The 15445-nt window shown below is 39.9% G+C and overlaps 1 protein-coding gene across 2 annotated transcripts in view; it reads left to right on the top strand.

The window, feature by feature from the left end:
• The window catches only part of LOC149260315 (uncharacterized), a 350342-nt gene that overhangs the window by 249737 nt on the left and 85160 nt on the right, over positions 1 to 15445 (top strand). The gene's annotated exons all lie outside the window — the stretch shown is intronic.

The following is a 15445-nucleotide window of genomic DNA, read 5'->3' as shown; positions in this document are numbered from 1 at the left end:
AGACTGAAAGGGCACAGAATCCATCTCAGGAGATCCGAATTATCACAGTTCTTATGTCACTAAAGCATACCTTGTTCACAAGGATTAATCTCAGAATTTGCGTTCAAAGTCTTCTCTACACCTCTGAATAAATGGAATCCTTGAATGTCAGATTGAAGTTTCAAAGGATCTCTGTTCTATGCATAAAAGAAGATTATGAGACCTAGTCAAAATACCCAGTCGAAGGGTTACCTCAGCAAATGTAGAATATCTATGAAGAAAATCAATCCTTCCAGAAGTCATATCTAGTATAGAGCCAAGCTGTTTAGAAGAAGTCCGAAGTATATTTCATGGAATTGAACTGATGATGTTCAAGAACATCAAAGTTATATGTCAACAAAGTACAAGAAAAGATGCAAATTTGCTGTCCAAACAAGTTTTTAAGACCTTTGAAGAAGGTCTCCAGTCATGTCTCTGTTTCAGGACCTAAAGCCTCAGACTTCTAAATCAGTAATTCAAGGAGCCTCAAAATTTATCTCAGTCAAAAAGAATTCAAGGCCAAAGTATCTCAGGAAGCATACAAGATGAAGTCATAAAATAATTATTTGGAAGTGGTCATTAAGGAAGCTCGATATTGTCTGTCTAAAAGTTCTCAACATAGTAAGAAGTCTACTTGATGTAATGAACCAAGAAGTTGAAGAGATATCTGTTAAAATTGATCAAAACAAATATGAAGTTTGGGAAGCCAGAATTGCAATAAAGACTGATTAGGACGAAAGATAAAGGTCGAGTGACTTCATCAATTGCTGATCTGTTTTAGCATCAAATATTTGAAAGCTTCGATTATGAGTGAAGGTCGGTTATGAGATAACATTCTCAATCAACAGTATAAACACTCCTACGAATGAGTGACATGTAAGCTATCTTGATTTGGGCAGCATGTGTGAGCACAATAAAATGATGACCAGAAGATGCAAAGATTGTCATTCCCTATACTTCAGCAGTATGTATTGCACTTGCTCTACTGATTGACACCTGAAAGATGTACCTTAATGAAGGATGTGCATTGGATATGATATACTTGACTGTTGAATTAAAGTTCTTTCTATAAGATTTGATGTCACATACAATGCCGTGAAATATCTTGGGCACTGAGATCACATGCTCAAGCCAGACTGATGGAATCCATTGAAATAAAGACTAAGGACAAAATATTGTTGCTGCTATGACAATTTTGAACAGAGCTAATTGGTTTAAAGAGACTAAGGATATTTATTGATCAAGTCATTGATTGATGAGGTTAATGAAGTTCATCCCATATCGACTCTAGTGTTTGGAGGACTGAAAGCCTTGATTGTGATTTTTATATCTAGGGATTGTAATTCCCAGCAAACATCAAGGCTCGGATAAGAAAAACCCTAGGATTGGACGTTTCCGCTGAAAGAAGAAACTCTAGCTGTTGCATGGAAGGAATGATGATGATGTATGGATGCAAGAGAACTAAAGATCAAGAGGGAGCTGATATTATTCTCAAAAGATAAGTATTTTATATTTCTCCCATTTGAGTTTTACTAATTTTACTAGTAGTTAATCTCTTCTCTTTGAAATCTTTGCTTGGTTGTAATTGTCGTTCCATGGCCTCCTAGTGAGTATTGTAGGTCAATGGCACAGGCTGCCTAGGATCTGGAAGCAAATGGAAGAAGTGGAAGAATGAAGCAAAGTGAGAGAACTTTAAATGAATTGCTACTTGAAGGATATTGTACTAGAGACCCAAGTTTAGAAGGAGCGGACAGTTTGAAGTATGCCCTGATTGTGCCAAAGAGAAGTGAAGGTTTGGCATGCAGCAGATGGCAGCATGGAAGCAAGATTTGAGAAGATTCTCCCAGAGAGAGGGATAGGATCATGTCAATATGTTTACCTCAGTTGATGATCCTATATGATTTATCTCTGATGGAAGTTGAAGGACTATTGACCCAGCTGCCTACACCTACCTACAAGTCAGTGAGAAAAGCCTTCAACCCCACAAGGTGTGGTTGGTGGCAGGGAACTCAGAGAGGGGGCTGTCACACTAATCCCGACTCTCTCCGTTTGAACTATCTCCTAGGTTAGCTAAGGGGGTGGTCTCTAATGAAAAGTTAATTTAAAAAGGATGTGAGTTTCTAGGAGAATTGTAAGAGTTAAATAGATTATCTCTTTAAGATTTATAAGCAAAATATTGATATGAGTAATAACCTTCAAAAGATAAGCATCAAATATATAAACAACTAGTGCCTTCCAAGTATTTGCTCTTTAAGAAATGAAATTGTATTTTGCTTAAAATGAAGTGAAATGCTTTCAAATGGAAAGCCAAAATAAACCTGAAAAGTGAAACACTAAATTGTTAGCACAAGATATTATAAATGCTTTCAAGATGAAAAAGTCTACAAATCAAAACATGGAAACTATCTCGCTCAAAATGATACAAAAACTACTCAAATGTTAGACCAAGATGACAACAAAGTATGTTAAAAAATAATCTACAAAAGGCTAGGCCAAAGAGTATGAGCAAACTCTCCTCTTTGACTAGCCATGACTTAACTCTGTGAAATAGCCAAATATTGATAAATGAAGTATGATATATAAAAAATAAATTTTTCCAAGTTTGATATTTTGATGCAAGAAATAAAAGCTTTAAAAAACTTGAAAGAATCCCTGCAAGACACAAATAAGATATAGATGAGACTTTGGAATTCAAAACATGCGGGTTCTCCTTGAATTTATTCAAGAATGGGTTGATTCCTCCGAGAATTTCCCCTCACGCTTGAAAAGCTTGACCAAATAGTGATTCATCTAGAAAACTTCACCACAAATCATTAAATCGACATGAAATTAAATAAGTGCAGTGGAAAGAATTCCTAGAGATACATCTATTATCCACTAGAAGATTTCTTTTCCTAAAGCAAATAATTAATTCTTATGCTAATATGAGATAGATGCATACTAACATAACTTGAAACAAGCGTGAAAGAAATAATGATATGAAGAAATAAATAGAAGCATAACAACAAGTCAAGAATTTACCACACATGTAAGGAGAAGAACACCATCATGCTTTACCCCAAAGACTGTTGTATTATATTGAAAGTAGTGAATACAATCCCGCAGAGTCTCCTCAAGCAGAATAGCTCGTATTACATGATACAATATGAGAGCCCATGGCTCTATTATATAAAGAGTTGGGAGAAAATCCCAATAAAAAATGACAATGACAAATGGCATTGGAGCCAATCCCAATGTAAAAGTGATTAAACAAGTGGCATGAGGTGACAATCCTAAAGAGAAATTCGAATTTGTTGAATGAAGCTCAAATGCAAAGTGTAAAAATCGAATTTTGTTAAGTGGACATCATTTTCTTCTTCCCTTATGTGCCAAATTCAAATTTTATGATAGAATAACAAATGTATATGGGTGGCAACCCATGTGGGAACAATTTCCCACAAAAATCTCCACCAAATATTCTCCGAAATCCTCCCAAATGTGCATTGACTTCACAAATTCGAATTTCCAAGTAAGCAACTTTCTCCTTTAATTTCAGAAATTCGATTTTATTTAAGCACATGTCCTTTCTTTGATTTTAGGAATCCACATCACCTTGGGACTTCACTTTAACTCCCCTATAATTTTCCACCTCATTTCCACAACATTTAGCATGTGTGGATATTTATTTTTCTCCATTTATTTAATTTCTGATTTAATTAATTGCCAGATTTCTCACTAAACTTAGGAAAAGTGGGTTTTGAGGGTTCAAAACACTTTTTTAACACATCAAAGTATGTCATAGTAAAAATTTGATGGTGAGAGGTGTAAATTTCATTACTCATACCCCATACAACTTCTCTAGACATCACTTATTACATTACAAGTACAATTTTATTTGCAATTTCTGCAGTGCGGAAAATCTAAAAAATTAAAAAATGACTACCTAGACCAAACCAAATTCCATGAAATTTTTTGTGTGATCTAGTATGGTAATATACATCGGCTTTAGACACTAAGATGTGTTAGGGGCTCAACCTTCAAACCGTCACCCCGGATTTGGGGTAAACGTGAGTGAAAAAAAAATTATTCGTCTTTGATAAAGAAGGGATAATTAACTAGATAAAAAAAACACTCCAAGGTGTACACGTTTGCTGATCGAGTCCCAACATTCTAGGCCTGTTACAAACTCAAAAACTCATCATTACTAGTATCACTTATTACAATTCCGCGTAGGGTGTGGAATCTAGGTACAAGAAAGACGATGAGAAGATAGAAGTAGAGTTAAAAAACTACGTTGACTGATGATATCTGATGGTACAAGTGTCTTCTGGATCATCCTTGGGCATGGAGTCTTCATATAATCATCAGGTGCCATTCCAGTGGTCAACAAGGACTAACGTGTCAGAGGGAGTGGCCTTGAGGAGAGTATTGCCTCCAGAGGGAGCAATCAGAAAGCTCTGTTATGACCTCAGAGAAAGTTAACCTCAGATTCTTGGATGATGGATTGTCAGTGTAAGAGTGAGTACTTAGTTAAATTGACTTGAAATCATCTGTAATGATGGATCTTGTGAAGCTGCAAGGATTCCCATATTCAGTTTGAGTTTATTTCTTAAGTTTGTGTGAAAATCTAGAAATTCCGATTCCTACAGCAACAAATGATAATATTTCTTCTATTTGTTAATTTACTGAAACAAATTATTTGCAGTTATCAATGGCAAATATCGAGATACATACACTGCAGTCTTCACAAATTAATTACTGCAGAAAAATAAATGTAAGGAAAATACTAGCACAACAATAACACATTAACACAGTTATTTTTGGACAATTGTCCCCGGAAAAACCCAATGTGGGAAAACTGGTGCAGCAAATGAGGGTTTCTTTTATTATTCTTCAACAAAATCTCATGTACAATCTATAGATAGCAGAATAGAAGAAGAATCACTGAGAGAAATTTTACAAACAAATTTCTCCACTCCACAGTGAATTTTTGACACTTGAGAGGACCAATTGCCCTCATGCTAGCCACACTGCATCACCCTTTGCGCAGTGACTGTGCTGTCCCTGCATCACTGCCTCTACGTGGGTGACTTGCATCCCTCTTTTGCGCTCCCTCTTCCTGCCGTTTTATGCACTCTTGACTATTGCTGATACCCTCTCTCTCTCACCTGCAACTCACCCTTTGATTCGATTTCCTCTTGCTGAACTTTAGCCGGTGAGAAAATCGATCTACTTGGGCAACTGAGTATCTGTGTGGTGTGTTTTCCAAATACCCATCGAAGTCCTTATAACCCTTTCGTTGATCAATCAACGACCCAGATTAGATTCTAATCAATGCCTCAGATCATTTTGATTTGATCCTCGTCTTCTTCTAGAAGTTACACACCCAATTTAATTAATACCCTTTAATTATTTTAATTTCCTAAGTTTAGACTTATGCATCCATTAAAAATAATTAATTATTTTAATAAAACTGTCTTCGGGTGGAATTTCTCAAAACGATTTCTGGGTATTTTGGGATACATGTGTGCTAGCCTCCCTGCAAATTTTGAGTCTTTGAGCACATCTGATGCTACCAGAAATCAACACTCCCTCTTAGGAGGAATGTGCTCTAGTAATGCAACGTACTGAAGCATCACCTTGACTCTGTAACATCTCCCTCTGCGCTGCTGATTTTTGACACCACTGCCCACCAACTATTGCGCAAATGATGCATCTGTGCTGCTGCTGTCCCTGCATACTACTGCCAACTACTACATCTGCACTGCAACTCCCTCTCATTTGCTGCTGCTGCAACTAAGAAACCATCTATTTCTGCTATTGAAATGAGTTCTCTACCATACCCATCTGCTTCCTGAACTAGATGAACTTAGCTCTTCCTAGAGCCTTTGTGAGTACGTCTACTACCTGATCTCCTGTGGGGACATACTGTTGTTGATTTGGGGTAGCATCAGATGTGCTCTAGCCATGAAAATTGGTGGAGAGGCTAAAGCACATGAGATCTCCAAAACCCAGAAATCATTTTGGAAAAATCCATCCGGATGAAGAGTTATTAAAATAATTAATATTTTTAATGAGTTCCTAAGTCTAAACTTAGGGAAATAAAAATATTTATGGGTATTAATAAAGATAAGGATGAGAAGCTTCCAAAAGATAAGGATAAAGTCTATTTTAATTTTAGTCGTTGATTAGGGACTTAATCTCGGCCGTTGATTCATCAATAGGAAAAGTATAAAAGGGGACTTGAGGGTCAGTTGGAGATATACTAGGGAGACCAGTGAGTTTGATTTTTGGAGCGCGGTTTGCTAAGAAATTCGAACTAGAGGTTTGGATTGCAGCAAGAGGTAGAGAGTACGGAACAGAGAGTCACGAACAGTACCAAAAGATCAGCACAAAGATTAGAGAGGCAGACGCAGAGGGAGCAGGATTGCGCAGTCACTGGAGGGCTTGCATGGGTGACGCAAAGAGGCCCAGTGCTGACGCAAAGATGCAGGAGTTGATGTAGAGGGTCTGGGAGTTGCGTAGAGGCTAGCGAGTCTGACGCTGAGTCTGGAAGCATAGTTTTAAAACTCCGACTCCGACTCCAACTCGGCCGAGGATTGACTCCGACTCCGACTCCGAAACGGTAATGACTCGGCCAGCTCGATTTCAATGACTTGGTCATTGTAAAAAATACATTAAATATTTATTTTTTTTTATAAAAAAACATAATTTTAAAGATTTTCATTCATGTTTCCAAACACACAGCATTATAATATAGATGGAAGACAACATATGATCAAAGTAGGCTCATGAACCAATCCATTATATCAAAATGGTACCCAATGGCAATACATAGTCAACTGTCATACATGATCAAAGACTCAAAACAAAAAACACATAACCAAGGAGGCTAGAAATGGCCTCTACAACAAAAGTAAACTGTGACCAGACTCCAGTACTAGTACTACAGCTACTGGCTAGTAGCTACTGCCAAAGGAGCCAAGATCATGTCGATCAATCTTTGGATCATCATCAAAGTCAGACAGGGGGCCCCATGGCTCTTCCTCCTCATCATCATCTCCAACTGCAGCTGTAGAAGTGGTACCACTAGCAGGCTGTGCAACTGCAGCAGATGCAAGCTGAGATAGAGTAGATATGCGGCTGCGCTTCTATCGTGGCTGAGTAGAGGAAGCACCTACAACTGGAGTCTTTGCTGGCTGTGAGACTGAGGCTGGTGGATTGGGATCTGCATTCAACTGAACAACATGTTCAAGTTCAACTGATGTCTCGATATCTAAATCTAAATCAAGATCCTCATCAGGATCAAACTCTGCTGGACGACTCTCCACTACCCAATCTGATGTTGGATCAATGTCTTCCAACACAATGGGATCTGAATTAGGTCTTTTGTTCAGCAAATGGTTTCGTCTGAGCCGGAGGTTGTATTGGACATAAACTAGATCATTTAACCGTTTTTGATCCAAATGGTTTCTCTTCTGTGTTACTTGGGAGAAGGAGCGAAAACGGGAGTGGGAGCAACATTTTCAAAAGCTCCTGGTTTGGGAGCGAATCCCAGAGGAGTTCGACAACCAATGTCACTAACATCAAGGTACATAGAGGGATTGGTGCTCTTGATTAAATACGAGTTCCATACCCTAATACATGACAAAATTCAATGGAAACATTGCAATCCTCCAATCCTGAAATCCTGAAAAACTGATAAGTCTGCTAGATTTTGAATGAAATTGAAAATTCTACTTTCTCCATATGAAATCCAATGAGGCCGAAACCACTCTCAAACATCCTGAGTCATTTCATGGTAATGTTAAAAATTTAAGTAAAAGGATGAAAATGAAGATCAAGGAGAATGTCACTTTTACTTTAAGAATTTAACATTACATTGAAATTTGAATAGCATATCAATAGTAGAGAGCATTTGAGTGTGTTAAATAGTGTTTGGGAGGGGGAAATGGACCCCAAATAACATTTAGCTAATTCATAAAACACCTTGAAGTCCAAACCAATCAACAAACCCCTTAAAATTTCATTAAAATAATGTTAAATCGCTGTTTAAGTGGGTTATGGGCCGTTGTTTGTGACTCGGCCGAGTCAGTACGGGAAACGACCGAGTTGGCCGAGTCAGCCATGACTCGGCCGAGTCATGGCTGACTCGGCCAACCGAGCCGTTTTTTGTACCGAGTCACTCCGGAGGGTAATGGAATGGACCAACTCGGCCGTTTCCATTTCGAAACGGCCGTTTTTTAAAACTATGTCTGGAAGAGGTGCTGGAGAATTGATCTCTGTTGGGTAAGCCAGTTTGGCACCCAGCTGTACTCAAGAATAGCTGATTAATAAAATCCTCTGTTGCTGCACTAATTTTCCTGCATTAGGTTTTTCCGGGGACAATTGTTCAAAATATCTGTGTTGATGTGTTTGATTCTTGTGCATGTATTTGTATTATGGTGTGATATCTGTTGCATAATTTATTTTAATGTTTACTGAAGGGTTTTCGTAAATAACTTATTGGAAAATAAGTAGGTAAAATAAATGAGTTGTTGTAGTGATAGAATTTTCACATGGTATCAGAGCAAGTAATCAGAGACGGGAAGGGAAAATCAATTATGGGTCGAGACCATGATGCAGAGGCATCTACGTCAGGAGACTCACATAGATTTTTAGAAAATTGCACAAGAGACAATACTTTCGATTTCTCTATGTTGGCTTCCAGATTGGAAGAAGAAGTTGTTTGTGTGACTAGCTCTGCATCATCAGAGGTATGGTATATAGACAGTGGAGCCTCCTGTGATATGACGGGAATCCGGAAATGTTTCTCAGATTATCAAGAGGAAAGAATGAATTTTCAGATCACCATGGGGAATAAGGCAAAGTGTACTGCAATAGGGAACGGTACCATAGTTTTTCAAACAGAAACGGGACAACGGTTCCGTGATACCAATGTGTTGCATGTACCAGGACTGGGGATGAACTTACTTTTCGTATCGCAACTTCAAGGCAAGGGCTATGACATTTTGTTCATCAAGGAGAACGTGATACCAATGTGTTGCATGTACCAGGACTGGGGATGAACTTACTTTTCGTATCGCAACTTCAAGGCAAGGGCTATGACATTTTGTTCATCAAGGAGAAAGTATACGTCAAACACCCGAGCTAGAAAAATAAAGTGCAGATTGGGATTAGAAGTAATAGGTTGTACAGATTACAACTAGAATCACCAATGGCACTGATAGGCATTCATGGAGACAAGGATTTGAATGAACTATGGCATAGAAGAACGAGACATTTGCACCATGGGGCTCTGAGAATTCTCAGGAAAATTGTACCAAGAGTTTCGGATCTTAGTAAAGAATAAGACGATGTATGCAAAGGATGTGCTCTAGGGAAGTATGCCAAAGCGAAATTTCCTAGAATTAAAAATAGGGCCAAGAGTGTACTAGGATTGATACACTCAGATATTTGCGGACCTATGTCCACTAAAGCTCTTAGTGGTGTCGAATACTTCATCACCTTCATTGATGACCACTCAAGGAAAATTTGGATTTATTTTCTGAAAACCAAGGACAAGGTTTTCGGTCGATTCAAAGAGTTTAAGGCTCTGGTGGAGAATTTGACAGGGAAGAATAAAAGTTTTGCGCTGAGATAATGGTGGAGAGTATGTTGATAAAGACTTCACTGATTTTTGCACTAAGGAGGGCATCAAAAGAGAGTGGACAACTCCTTACAATCCGGAGCAGAAAGAAAGAACAGGACTATCGTAGAAGCAGCTAGGGCCATGATGCATGATTAGGATATGCCAAAGTTCCTGTGGGCAGAAGCATGCAATACGACAGTCTATGTTCAGAATAGAACTCCTCATCGGGCATTGGACAAGACTACTCCAAAGAAAGTATTCACAAGGAAGACACTTGAAGTCAGTCATTTTAGGATATTTGGGAGCTTAGCATATTGCCGAATACTTGAGGAAAAGAGGAAGAAGCTAGATCAAACTGCAGAGAAAGGATATTTAGTGGGATATAGCGAGAACGCTAAAGCATACAGAATCTATCTTCCAGGGAGCAGGAAGGTAGTAGCTCGACAAGATGTGAAGTTCATGGAGGACAGGGCCTTCAAAAAATCTCGAGAAATGCCTTCCGAGGAGCAGTCAAAAGATGAGTTGTTGGTCAAACCACTTCAACCAACGGAAGTAAAGAATTCTTCTCAGATCAGGAAGAATCACAGGAGGAGGAGGAGCTAATAGAAGCACCTGGTACCAGAGGAAGAATGACCAGGGAACTTCATTAGGTTCTGCGAGATGCAGAGGATTTCATCGCTGCACCAAGAAACAATAAAAGGGAGTGAAAACAACCAAAAGATATCAAGCATTAGTAGCTCAGGATGGGGAGCCTTCCAATTTTTAAGAGGTTGCTTAACATCAGGTTTGGTTGGATGTGATGGTAGAAGAATACAACTCCATAATGGTGAACGATGTCTGGGAGGTAGTGTCAAGGCCTCAAGACAGATCGGTGGTAGGTTCGAGATGGATCTACAAGATTAAATATGCGGTAGACGACAGTGTGGAAAAATAGAAAGCCAGGTTTGTGGCTAAGGGGTATGCTCAGAAGGAAGGAATTGACTACGAAAAGACCTTCACCCGAGTAGCTAGGTATACATCTATTAGAATTGTGATATCTTTTGCAGCACAGATGGGATGGGAGATTCATTAGATGGATATCAAAATGACATTCCTGAATGGGGTGATAGAAGAGGAGGTATACATTGAACAACCAGAAGGCATTGAGACACATGAGAAGAAGTCTCATGTATGCAGATTGAAAAAAGCCTTGTATGGGCTGAAACAGGTACTGAGAGCATGGTATGGTCGAATTGATGGCTACTTGCAAAAAATGGGATTTGTCAAGAGTAACGTAGATCCAAATCTCTACAATCTAGTTGTAGAAAATGAGCCTCTAATCCTAGTATTATATGTGGATGATCTCTTCCTGACAGGATCATCTAGGCTCATCGGGGACTGCAAGAAGAATCTAGCCACATTTGACATGAAGGATTTGGGACAAATGCATTATTTCCTGGGGTTGGAAGTTTGGCAACAAAAGGGGGAGATCTTCCTTGGGCAAGAGAGATATGCTACAGAAATTCTGAAGAGATTCAGGATGTAGGATTGTAGACGCATGGCTACTCCAATGATCACCAATTGGAAGAAAATTGATGCATCAGAAGACAAGGATGTTGATCCCACCTTATATAGGCAACTCATAGGGTCCTTGATGTATCTGGTCAATACCGGGCCGAGCATTTGTTACGCTATCAACACCCTTAGTCAGTTCATGGTGGAACCGAAGAGGGTGCGTTGGGCAACAACCACACATGTTCTCAGATATATACAGGGAATAGTCGTTTATGGACTCTTGTACACCAGAAGTAAGGATATCAGATTGTGTGGATTTACCGATGCAGATTGGACTGGAATTTCAGTGGATCAGAAAAGTACCTCTGGGTACTGTTTCAACATTAGATCGGGAATGACCTCCTGGTGCAATAGGAAACAGAAATCCGTAGCTCTGAGCTCAGCTGAAGCAGAATATATGGCTGCAAGCACTGCTTTGTGTGAAGTCATATGGTTTAGAAAACTGTTTGTGAACCTATTCAGAAGAAATATGGAGGCGACTAGGATCATGTGTGATAATCAGAGTTGCATTAAGCTCTTTGAGAATCTAGTTTTTCATGATCAGTCAAAGCATATTGATATTTGGTGTCACTTTGTCAGAGACTATGTCCAACGAGGAGTTGTACAATTGAGCTACACTCCTACAGGAGAACAGGTGGCAGACATCCTTACCAAGGCCCATGGAAGAACCAAGTCTGATTATTTCAGGGAGAAGATGAGGATGATAAAGAATCCATTTCAGTAGAAGAAACGGGTATGATGTTGCAGTGCAATAGCAGTTAGTAGTAGCACGATGCAACATGATGAGAGGGGGTTGCAGTGTAGATGCAGTGTTGGGAAGAAGGACCAGCAGCAACACGGATGCATAGGGAGTTGTAGTGTTGGGAAGAAGGACCAGCAACAACATGGATGCAGAGGGAGCTACAGTACAGATGTAGCAATGGCAGTGATAGAGCCATGGGCAATAGTACAGGATGCAACAGTGCAGAGGATGTTGGGTAGGGAGGCCTAGCATCAGCACAGGTACCGATGCTGTATAATCGGAGTGATGTTTAGTGAGGAGTATTACTAGAGCACAATCCTCGCTAAGAGGGAGTGTTGATTTGGGGTAGCATCGAATGTGCTCTAGCCATGAATTTTGGTAGAGAGGTTAAAGCACATGAGATCTCCAAAACCAAGAAATTGTTTTGGAAAAATCCATCCAGATGAAGAGTTATTAAAATAATTAATATTTTAATGAGTTCCTAAGTCTAAACTTAGGGAAATAAAAAGATTAATGGATATTAATGAAGATAAGGATGAGAAGCTTCCAAAAGATAAGGATCAAGTCTATTTTAATCTTAGCCGTTGATTAGGGACTTAATCTCGACCGTTGATTATCAACAAGAAAAGTATAAAAGGGGACTTGAGGGTTAGTTGGAGATATATTGAGGGAGACCAGTCAGTTCGATTTCTAGAGCGGGGTTTGTTGAGAAATTCAAACTAGAGGTCTGGAGTGTGGCAAGAGGTAGAGAGTATGGAACAATACCAGAAGATCAACGCAGAGATTAGAGAGGCAAATGCAGAGCCTCTCAGGCAGACATAGAGGGAGCAGGACTGTGCAGTCACTTGAGGGCCTGCGTGGGTGACGTAGAGAGGTCTAGTGCTGACGAAGAGAGGCAGGAGCTGACGCAGAGGGTCAGGGAGCTGCGCAGAGGCCAGTAAGTCTGACGCTGAGTCTGGAAGAGGTGCTGGGGTAAGCCAGTTTGGCACCCAGTTGTACTCAAGAATAGCTGATTAATAAAATCCTCCTCTGCTGCACCGGTTTTCTCGCATTGGGTTTTTCTAGGGACAATTGTCCAAAATATCTGTGTTGATGTGTTTGATTCTTGTGCATGTATTTGTATTATGGTGTGATATCTGCAGTATAATTTATTTTAATGTTTATATAAGGGTTTTCGTAAATAACTTATTGGAAAATAAGTAGGTAAAATAAATCAGTTGTTGCAGTGATAGAATTTTCACAATTGCAGCTGCACTGCCCCACGCTGAACACAGTCTCTGATAAAGTGACATCTAATATCAATGTGTTTTAATCGATCATGAAATATTGGATTCTCAGAGAGTTTCATACAACTTTGATTATCGCAGAAAACACTAGTCGCTTCCATCCTCTTCCTGAAGAAACTCACAAGTAGTTTTCTAAACCATATAGCTTCGCACGTAGCTGTGTCGGTTCCCATATATTCTGCTTCCGCTGAGCTCAGAGTTACCGACTTCTGCTTCCTGCTGCACAAAGAGATCATCCCTGATCCAATGCTGAAAGAATACCCGGAGGTACTTTTCCGGTTCACCGAACTACCTGCCCAATCTGCATCTGTGAATCCACTCAATCTGACGTCATCTCCTCGGGTGTATTTCAACCATATCTGATTGTTCCACACACATCTAAGAATGTGCCTAGTTGCTGCCCAATGTACCCTTTTTAGTTCCACCATGAACTGACTAAGGGTATTGACAACGAAACAAATGTCTGGCCTAGTGTTGACCAGATACATGAGCGACCCAATGAGCTGTCTGTACAAGGTGGGGTCCACTTCTTTATCTCCTGATGCATCTATTTTCTTTTAGTTGGTGATCATAGGTGTAGCCATGGGCCAACAATCCTGCATTCTGAATCTCTGTAGCATATCTTCCTTGCCCAAGGAAGATCTCCCCATTCTTTTGCCAAACTTCCAACCCTAGAAAATAATGCATCAACCCCATATCTTTAATGTCGAATTTTACTTCAAGATTCTTTTTGCAGTCCTTTATGAGCCTATATGACCTTGTTAGAAATAAGTCATCCACATATAGTACCAGAATAAGTGGCTCATTCTCCACCATTAGATAGTAGAGATTGGGATCAACATCACTCTTGATGAATCTGCAAGTAACTATCAATTCGACCATACCATGCTTTGGGTGCCTGCTTGAGCCCATACAAGGCTTTCTTTAACCTGCATACAAGAGCTATCTTTTCATGAGTCTCAAAGGCTTCGGGCTATTCTATATGCACCTCTTCTTCTATTGCCCCATTCAAGAATGCTGTCTTGCCATCCATCTGGTGAATCTTCCATCCCGTGTGTGCGTACCCCTTTGCCACAAACCTAGCCTTGTACTTCTCTATACTGCTATCTGCAACACACTTGATCTTGTAGATCCACCTTGATCCTACAACTGATTTATCCACTGGTCTAGGTACCACTTCCCAGATATCATTCGTCATGATAGAACTATACTCTTCTACCATGGCATCCACCCAAACTTGGTGTTGTATGACTTCCTGAAAACTGGAGGGTTCTTCAACCTGTGCTACCATGGCTTGGTACCTGTCAGGCTATCTACGTTGCCTCTTGTCGGTTCTAGGAGCTCCAACAAACTCCTCTGCGTCCCTCACCGTCTGTCGTACTTCTCTGCTGGTTCTACCACTGTTGGTGGGAGGCTCAATCAAATCCCCCTCCTGTTCCTGTTGTTCCATCTGCTGAGAACTGTCTGGATCTCCTACTCTTGAGGAAATACTAGTGCTGGTTACGGTACTCGAGCTTGATATCTATCCTCCTACTTGTCCTTCTTGTTGCCCCTACTATTGTTGGACTAATGGAACATCTTCTCACTGATCTTCTGTTGGCTTTTCTCGAGATTTTCTGAAAGCTCTATCTTCTAAGAACTTTGCATCTCATCTTACTACAACTTTCCTGTTGCTTGGAATGTAGATTCTATATGCTTTTGAGGTCTCGCTATACCCTACATGGTACCCCTTTTCGACAGTCTGATCCAGCTTACTACACTTCTCGTTTGGAATGTGACAATATGCCACACTTCTGAATATCATGAGATGTCTCACCCCCGATTTTTTCCCTGTGAAGACTCCTTCAGGCGTTTTCTTCCCCAATGCTTTGTGAGGAGTTCTATTCTGGATATGCACCGTTGTTTTGCATGCCTTTGCCCATAAGAATCTAGGCAAGTCTTGGTCATATAACATAGCCTTTGCTGCCTCGACAATTGTTCTATTCTTCTGCTCCGCTACTCCATTCTGCTGTGGATTGTATGTTGTTGTCCACTCTCTTTCGATGCCCTCCTTTGTGCAGAAATCTGTGAAGTTTTTATCCGTATATTCTCCACTATTATCTGAATGCAATACCTTTATCTTTTTCCCTGTCAAGTTTTCTATGAGAGCCTTAAACTCTCTAATTTGATCAAAGACCGCATTCTTGGTCTTTAAGAAATAGATCCAGGTTTTTCTAGAGTGATCATCCATAAATG

The sequence above is a fragment of the Pinus tabuliformis genome, chromosome 6 (assembly GCF_031772625.1).
Source record: "Pinus tabuliformis cultivar Carrire ecotype Pingquan chromosome 6, CPIR1, whole genome shotgun sequence".
Classification (NCBI taxonomy): domain Eukaryota; kingdom Viridiplantae; phylum Streptophyta; class Pinopsida; order Pinales; family Pinaceae; genus Pinus; species Pinus tabuliformis.
This window is presented reverse-complemented; position numbering and strand designations above follow the sequence as displayed.